This window comes from Emydura macquarii, unplaced genomic scaffold (assembly GCF_026122565.2).
Source record: "Emydura macquarii macquarii isolate MOO-44397 ecotype Brisbane River unplaced genomic scaffold, CSIRO-AGI_Emac_v2 contig_1644, whole genome shotgun sequence".
In the NCBI taxonomy this organism is placed as follows: Eukaryota; Metazoa; Chordata; order Testudines; family Chelidae; genus Emydura; species Emydura macquarii.
Genome location: NW_027131781.1, coordinates 437,466 through 447,270, shown reverse-complemented (window position 1 = coordinate 447,270; position 9,805 = coordinate 437,466).

Here is a 9,805-nt window from a genome sequence, read left to right as displayed (position 1 = left end):
GATCAGTAGTTTGTGGGCGGATGAATCACACACCAGCGACCGGACCTGTTATCATAAGTAGAAAGTTGTCAAGATTTGGGTTTGGATTTCTATCGTTATCTGGATTCCTCACCAATTCCACAGCTTCAACCATGGGCAGGATTCAGAACATGAGAGTCTATTCCCTGCACCAGCGCAGTAAGATGGCTAGGTCATGCTAAGGGTTCAGGCCCTCTATTTCTTATTTACAAAACAGCCAGTCAATGCAGGGCTTGTCTTCATAAAGGTTAGGGGCTTTGTAGAGACTGAAGCACTGAACGAGGCCTCTGCTGCCTGCCTGACCCAATGCTAAGCCAGCGTCTCTGCGAACTCCCAGGCTGGGATTTTTCAAAAGGGCTCAAGAGTGTTAGATACCCAAATTCCTGCAGCCCGTTTGAAAACCCCACTGCCACAGCAGCTGCAGCCCCTCACTCCCCATCCTCCACCTCTCTCTTGGGACAGGTCTCAGTAGAGGCCAGGGAGAAGGAGAGGTTCCCAGCAGCAGGCTGTTGTGTCAGCACTTGCTCCATTCAGGAAGCTCATCCACCTCCACTGCCTCTCAAAGATTGACGCCCTCCCTCCTTCCTGGTAGAATAGCTCCCCAACTGCTCTAGAAATTAGGCACATCCCAGGAGTTAACTGCCCAGGAATCAGCATACATCCAAAGGGTTAATGTGTGATGTGCCACTGGCACGTGTTCCTTTATCTAGCAATAACCTGACACATGGAAATGGGTGCAGCATGGACCCTTCTGCTGGGCAAGCACTCCGGGCACGCAGCCTGGAAATTCCACGCTGCTGGCTGCACACCAGCTCTGGTCAAACTGTGCATGAAAGGCTGTATTAATGAGCTAATGCTTTGGCTGCACTTGGGTCAGCACAGGCCAAATAGCTGATGTGGAGAAAATGCCCATGTTGCCCGATTGCAAGAGGCAGTTCCTGGGCCTTACCTCAGACACGATGCTGTCCACATTGGGATTCACCAGGACCACTGTCTCCAGAGACTCACTCCGGTGATGGAGGGTCCTTTGGCCTAAGGAGAGAGAGAAGGGATATAGAAGGGAGGCAAAAGCCTGCTGAGTTTTCTGCCCCGGAGAGGGGTGGGGGGGGAGGTGTAATTTAAATCTTGGCTTTTAACAGGCCAGGGCCAGGTCCTTTCCCCACAAAACAAAACAGCTTTGTTCTGGCTCAGCACTGGTTGCCACCCCAACGCACAGCATAGTTCCTAATGAGCCAGGGTGGCAGATGTGGGCTGCAGCTACTGAGAGCACCTTGCTGAACACCCTTAGCAGGGTTGCAAGGCTGAAGAGGAGCACTCTGTATTGGTCATGATCCTGAGTCTCAGGAATCTTCTGCAGGCAGGGTGGCTATCTACGTGGATGTAGGTATCCTTCAACCTGGGCGCTGTGCCCCAATTGCCCTTGGTCAGTGAGGAAATTATTGAAGCCAGGGGACCGTCCTGAACTGTAATTGTCAGATGAAAACATTCGGTCACCTGAGATGTAAGCTGATTACTAAGGGGAGGCATGTTGGGGGGAGGGGGGACCATCTATCAGGCTTCAAAACTGAGCGTGATACATTTATGGAGTGGATGGTGTGATGGGACAGCCTCGTTTGGCAATTGACTGATCTTTGACTATTTCTGGTAGATATGTCAGTGGCCTGTGAAGGGATGTTAGATGGGGTGGGTTCTGAGTTACTACAGAGAATTCTTTCTTGGGTGTCTGGCTGGTGAGTCTTGCCCACATGCTCAGGGTTTAACTGATTGCCATATTTGGGGTCAGGAAAGAATTTTTCCCTAGGGCAGATTGCAAAGGCTCTGGGTGTTTTTTTTGCCGCCTTCTGTAGCATGGGCACGGCTCCACTTGCTGATAGATGTGCTGTACCGTAAAGGCCTTAAACCATAATTTGCGGCCTTTAATAACACAATCATAGGTTAGAGGGTTATTACAGAAGTGGGTGGGTATGGTTCTGTGGCCTGTATTGTGCCTTTCAGTCTTTTCACTGAACTAATTGTTTCACTGAGGATTGGACTTCTTTGGGCAATCTGGAGGATCAAGAGCATGACTACAGCTATCACCATCAAGCTGGAGGCTGTATCCACTGTGGCCTAGAGGGATGCTCCAGCAAGCAATTTACTCTGCTCGCCTGAAACAGCATCATATCCTCCTATGGGAATTTCTTAGTAAATTCAGCAAACTCAGTATAATTAATAAAACCATATTTTTGACATTATTGCCTGATAGTTTGCTAGGTGGAACTATAAGATGACTGACGTAAAAAAATCTTTCTCCTGCGAGGCCTAAGCATTTAGCTTCCTTATCAAAAGGGCTGGATCTAGACTGACATCTGCCCCTTTCAGTGACAGCTTGAATTACTAATGAATTCAGAGCATGCTGGGTAAATAAAAATTCTGCTCCTTTAGCTGGTAAAAAGTACTCCTTTGCCATGCTTTTCAGCGTGGAGGTGTATATGATTAGGGTCTGCCAGACCATGTTGCCCTGTACGCAGATGACCTCATCAAAGGGAAGTGCCACCTAGCTGAGTCTGGGCACTTTGGTGAATGTCCAGGAGCTTCTGAGGCGTGTCCTGCACTTCCTGCAGTAGGAGCTGGAGCATGTCTGTGGTCCTTCTTAGCAGGTCTTGAAATTGCTTGTAGTCATCAGCAGTGAAGGGTGGGCCAGTGTGAGCACCTTGTCTGGGGATGACGATGACCACCCCATTAGAGCTGTTGGTTCTGGTGGATTCAGTTCATTCTCTTCCTCCATTTGTTCCTAAGGAGGGTCATGCTCCTCTCTGCAAGGAGAGGTTGTCTGGGTTCCTGATGGGACTGTATAGATTTGGAATAGCGCATGCATGAATCTCATGGGTCCCAATAAGGCCAAAGCAAGGGGTCAAAAGAAAACTAAGGTGGCCCCCATGGAATAGGGTCTGAGGTGCATAATCCCTCCACTTAAATCAAGAGACTCTGCATCGTCTGTCTAGCCTGATCCTTGTTTTGATGGGAGTGGTGATGCTCTCAGCCTAATTCCTGATTCATCAGAGGAGGCAGCAACTTCCAACTCCATGGGCAGTGCTGTTGGTACCCAGGGTCTCCCCACCACCTGCAGGCTCTGGACCAATGGTGTGGGCTCTCTGTTGACAGCATCAGAGATTCCAGGTGTGAGAGGCTAGCAATGCCCTCAGAAGCAGTGTATCTATCCACAGATGCAAGGGGGATGGAGTGAACGACCGTTTCTCCCCCCCCCCACTAGCACCAATGATGTTGTTCTGTGGTGGTCTAAGGTACCAACAATTTCTTACCATGGTGGTCTCAGTTAGGAGCCATTCACATTCATTTCTCTCTCACTGTACTGGGGCAGTCCTGCTTGTGCAGCTAACACTGGTTTTGGGATGCTCTTACAACATTGCTTGTGAGCTCCTGGCACGCGGTGGCTCACCTGACTCGGAGGGTGTCAGAGACGAAGGCCTCTCTTTGGATGAGGACATGGAAAGGGATTTCTCTCACGTCTTGGGAGAGTGTTTCCGATCTTCATTTCCCTTTTTGGAGGCATTTTTAATGCTACTCCTCTCTGCCCTAGAGCCAAAGATCACTGTGCTTGGAGGGGTGCTACTTAGTGTCTTGCAGAATGTGCCAGAGCTGATGGGCCAGGGTCAAACGGGGCCTCATAGCATGAGCCATAGGCATCTCTGAAGCCTATATTCACAGGCTTCACTGGTTTAGCTTGGGAAAGATCACCAAATGCTGTACTTTGAGGGGATGTGAGCTTCCTCGAGGCAGCAGAGACATTTGAGGTGGTCATCGACTGGAAAGACCCCCCCAGGAAATGCAGCTCTTGAATCCCGGGATCTTGGCCCTAACTACTAAAAACTACTCTTACCTAACTATAAAAACTATCATCTTATAGCTATTTACAGTTTGATGCAGAAAAAGCTGGCAAACCTTACAGACACTGAAGAGGTGCTGTCTGAGACCACAGGCAGCAGACAGGAACCGGAGAGACAGTCAGTCCGTGCAGCCCCTTATCCCCTTGGTTTGGAACACAAGGAGGAGAGAGACACAGGTGTGGACCAATGGACACTGCTAACAAAAAATCTTCTGGACGCAGGCCCATGGAACACATGCGCACCAAGCAGAATACAAAATGGGACCATTACTCAAAGAAGAACACGGGGATTGCCAGAGTGCATCAGATCAGTGGGCCATCTAGCCCAATGTCCTGTCACTGATTTTGGACAAGATCAGCTGCTTCAGAGGAAGAAACCCTGCAGCAGGCAGTTCTGGGATAGCCTGCCGCAGGGACAGTTTACTCTTATGGCTATTAGTTAGGTCAGCTCATGGCCCAGAAGCAGGAGCGGTCACATCACTGCCAAAGCATGTTTTAATCATTGTAACAATAACTCTGACTATTCCTGTTATTTATATAACTGTCCAATTCTTTTTTGAATCCTTTTAAGTTCTTGGTCTCAATGACAGAATGTGGCAATGAGTTCCACAGGCTGTCTTCTGTATGGCAAAGTAGTTCCTTTACTCAATTTCAAATTTACCACCTTTCAATTTCATTGCCTGTTTCCTCCTTCTTGTGTTGCATGAAATGATGGAGAGAAGTTCCCAATCTACCTTCTCTAAATAAGTAATGATTGTGTATACTTTTATCACAGCCCCTTCTATTTGTCACCGTTCTAATGTAACAATCCAAGGCTTTTCTCTCCCTCTTCATAGGTGAGTTTTGTCAGGCCCCTGTTCATTACCACTCAGCTCTGCAAGCCCCCTATTTTTGCTACATGCTTTTTGAGATGGGACGGCCAGAACTGAACACAGGATTCCAAATGAGGGTATCCTATAGATTTATATAATGGCATTATGATGCTTTATATATTGTTTGCCATCAGATGTTCCTTATTCAGCCTCACATTTTGTTTGCTTTTTTTGACTGCTGCTGCACAGTAGCAAAAGTCCTCATTGAGCTGCCTACAATGCTGAGCAAATCTTGTCATGGGCTGATATACCTTACTGGGCTCTAAATTCACTGCATATATGAGTAGCTCAAACAATTCCGTCAATATGCATTCTCAGCATTTGTCAATGCTGAATTTCATTTGCCGCTGTGGTGCCTATTCCCCTAGTGTGGTTAGGTCTTCTGATATTCCTCAAACTCTTCTCTGCATCTGATTTTCCATCCTTTGCACATTTTGTAACCCCTTCTGTCCAGATTATTAAAAATATACAGTAAGCAACAATGGAACTAGCACAGCACCCTTCCCCCACCCCACCCACCTTTCATCTTTTGCCAGGATGAAACTGGACTGTTTATTCCTACTCTGTTTTTTTGTCTCCTAGCCAATTTCTGATCCAGGCCAATGCTTTGCCTTTCACCCCACGATGACTCTTTAGTAGCTGCCTTTAGTAGTTACAAGAACGTGCCCACAGTTTCCAATCAGCTCAAATATTTTGCGGGGGACAGCAGAAGGAAGCTGGTGTTTCACAAGGAGATGTAAGTCACTGAACAGATACCAAAAGGAAATGGGACACACTCGTGGGAAGAGAAATGCTCGTCCCAGTCTGAGCTACAACCTGACTTGCTGGGATCAAGAGTCAGGGGAAGTCTCACCCCTGCCTGCTCTCAGCAAGTACCTAGAGCTCCCACTATGCTCCCCAGGGAGCAGACCTACTGCACTTTCCGTGTAGTCACTTTTCACAGGACAGACAGGCGCTCACCAGAGCTGTTTCTACTCAAGGCCATGTCTGTGGCTGCTTTCTGAATGGGTGTTCTTCCATTTTCTGTAAAAAGGCAGCTAGCCAGTCTAAAATGAAATACTAATTGGCTGAGTGAAGCGAGGTCTTACACTCAACTCAATGGCACTCATCTGTTTGTCTCTAATGCAAAAACTCTTGAACAGTGCATCCGATCAATTCCAAAACGTCAGCGAATGCTGGGCAGCACACTATGGCGTCTGGTGAAAACCAGCTGGGGGGGACACAGAGCCCCATGCTTCCGGTGAGCAGACCCAGCAGCTTCAGCTACCTCTGCAAGTGTCAGTAGAGCAAAGAACTGGTGAGTGGCAGCCACTCACACCTTCCAGCATAACCTCCTCCCAGCTCAGCTCTGCCCATCGCCCCAACAGAGTTTAAAAATGTGGACAGCTGGAACAACTAATCTCCCAGCCACAAAGAAATGAAATAAGAATGACAGGGAGCATGGTGTTGGCAGGCACACAAAGCCTCTGTCACCATTGGGAGAGACTGGGGCGGGGGGGATGGGGGGGGGGAACGGGGACACAGATCTCCTGGCATAACAGAGGTTGGGGGAGTGCAGGGGAGTCCCTCAAATTGAGGAGGTGGGAGGATGGCGCACAGCGAGCTTGTGGGTGGTGAGATGGAGGGATGCAAGGAGCCCCTGGGCTGTGCAATGAACTTGGCCTGCAGAAACAACACTTTTTAGTAACTTTCTACTACTAATAACTTAACTTATAAATTACTGTGGACTCTCCAGCATTAGTCAGATCCTGGCAGCTGGAACAGGCAACAAACAACTCTTTTTCTTATTAACAATCAAATCATGCAGCTCTGAGTTTCCAGTGGCACCAGCAGCCTTCTCCCTCACATTATTTGGTGTGTCCAGGGCAAGGCAGCGTTAGTGGTCACTCTGCCTTTCCAGCTTAAGTATAAGCATCCTTCCTTCCTTCTTCCTCCTCCTCCTCCAGTCCTGGTGTTTACACAGAGAGGGCCCTGCAGGATCTCCCCAGTCCTCTACCACCCCCTGGATCTCATTTCTCTGCCCTTCACCAAGAGACCCTTCTCACTATCTGTGACATCATGTGTTACTAGGGAACATGATATGATGTGACAAAAGAAATATATCCCCATTTCCCACTCAGGAAAAGCAAGTAAAACCCACCATTCAATAAGTGGCAATTCTTTCACAGTTACATGGATGCAGGTCTTTGCCCCACCTAAGGGAAACTGCCTGCCTGGGGGGCCTGGAAGCTGAGGACAGGTCCACTGTGAAACTGATGTGGCTGCACAACTAACAAGTGTGAAAGTGCTGGTGCTCATTTCATTTCCATTTCTGTGAGTCCTGCCAAGCAGCTGAGCTGTAACGGCCGCGGCTGGTAAACAAAGCCCTGCTGCTTAGTATTCTGCTCACAGCCTGCTGGCTCCACTCAGCTCTGAAGCTTTCTTTTTCACAGTTAACGAGAAAGGAGCACCCAGGCTGTGGGGGGCAGGAAGGGCTGGTGGAGAGAATGGCTGAAGATTAGAATGGATGAATGGGACAGAAAAGTAAAGGAGGCCCCGGCAGCGTATTCCTGCCCCACTGTGCGGAGTTGAGTCTTTTTTTCTGGGGCCAATGGGCTGCTTCTCAGGATGCAGACAGACTCTTTAAAATAATACAAAAGAAGTGCTTAGAGACCCATCATCTCACTACTTCTTATTTGCTGTATTACAGTGGCACGCAGGACCCCAGTCAGGATCTAGGCCCCATTATGGTAGGAGCTGTTCAAATACAGAGGCAGACACTATCCCTGACCCAAAGAGTTTAAACCTAGGATGCCGCACACAACATAAATCAGTGTTGCTCCACTGACGTCAAAATGCTGATTTACACCTGCTAAAGATCAGGCTCAACATAGTAGCTCACTGCTGCTGCTGTGACCTTCCTCCCTTCTCCACAGTTTAAGTCAGTTCAGCCAGGAGAGTTTGGAACAGGGGGCAGACCACCAAGTGGTGACATACCAAAGGACCCTATGGTCTGTTCAAGTCTAAAACAGATTCTCACACTGCCCGCATCATTGCAGTATCTGAGCACCTTCCAAGACCGCCTGACACAGGTCATTCAGTCTCTCTCATATCCTTTCCCCAGAGGTTAGTGATGTGCTGTGGAGGTACTGTTTTTTCTCTCAATAGGTCTACACTGTGCTGTGTTTATGTCAGAGGCGGTAGAGCAAAGACATGCACATAGCACTTGAAGCTGAAGGCAGTGAGACCTGGGACGATCCTTAGTTCTTGTGGGAGCTCATTCCTTGGTCTGGGACTGGAACCTGAGAAAATTCATGCACAGATGAGCTTTAACCTTGTGGTAGAAAGTTCCACTGGGCCTGAGGAGCACACCATGGTTCTCATCCTGGAGCTTTGTGCGCTGTTAGTCATCTTGGTCAAGGCCATGAAGTTCCTTGAAGATAAGAAACAAGACCTTCAACGTGATTCACTACTCTATGGGAAACCAGTGTAAGGAGTGGAGGACAGGGCTGATGTCCTCGCAGTAGCCAGTGTTGCTAAGGAGATGTGCTGCAGTGTTATATAAGAGTCAAAGTTTCACAAGACTGATGGCTTCATTCCCAGGTCTATCGCATTGCTGTCAGCCACACAAGAGGTGACAAAGTGTGCATACCCAAGGTCAGGTTATCCTTCACCAGGCTCAGACATAGTCTCCTAGCCAACCAGAGATGGTAGAGATCGATGCTTGCAGATGCTGCTATGTGAGACTCAACATCAGGGAGGAATTTAGGAGCCTCCTAAATTACAGACTAAATGGACCTTCTGTGGGTGTGGGTCTTCAACCAGAAGAGCTTGCACAACAGCAGCAAACTCCTCACCGTGCTTTCCTCTGCCATCAGTATCAGCCCATCTACCTGGGATTCAGCTTCAGTCAGATGTTCTTCATGCATTAGCTGATCTCGTCCCAGCACTAGGCCACATGGGTGGTGTGGTACAGCCATATGTGTCATTGGCATATTGCTGGCACTTGAATCCATGTTGTCTGACCAGTTGACCTAGTGGCTTTATGCAGTGAATAGCACTGGAGAGAATTGATTCTTTTGAACTCATATGAGTAGAGTGGCAGAGGTGCAGTACCTCCTAACTATTCCTCCAGGAAGAACTAAAACCATTTTAGCAAAGTCTCCTGGGCCACTGCCATTTCTCTCAGGTGAGACAGCAATACCTCATGGTCCAAAGTGTTGAATGCTGTAGAGAAGTCCAGGAAGGTGATCTCTGAATATGTTGCTTTGACAGTTTTCTATGCTGATATCGCATGTTCTGCAATGATGCCACAGTTAGCTGGGGCAGTGTGAACATGTCTCTCTGTTCTTGCATTCTAGCCCCTTAGGAGGAGGGCTGAGGAGTACTACTAATGGGAAAAATGACTGCAACTCTACCATTGTGATAGGGAGTCAGTGAACACAGGATAATACTTTCGCAGATATGAAATAGATGCAGCAGAGGTTTCTACCCCCTCAGTAAAAAGGTATTTAAACACTTGAAGCATCACAAAGCCTGTATAAATAGACCACTTGATCCATTTATAGCAACTCTAGACTCAAATTGATGGGCTCTTAGATTTAACCAAAACAAAAAAAAATCTTGTTTGTTCACATAATAAAGTGACGAGGGCTTGTCACACAACCATCTAATGTGTGAATTGATGGTCATAAACTTAGATACCAGAAAGGAGAAAGAGGCAGAAAAAGCTCAGGAACATTAAATATACTTTATAAATATAAGGTCCCGTAGGAATTGACATAAATTACAAATATTCCCATAGAAACTTCAGAACAATATAGCTCCAAGCTAAAGTGAAAAACCTCATGTTAGCTCAAGCCTTTCTATAGACTATAAGGTCAGAAGGGACCATTCTGCTCATGTAGTCTGACCTCCTGCACAATGCAGGCCACAGAACGTCACACACCCACTCCTGTAATAGACCCTAACCTAAGACTGAGCTACTGAAATCATGATTTAAAGACTTCAAGGTACAGAGAATCCCCAGCAAGTGACCCGTGTCCCATGC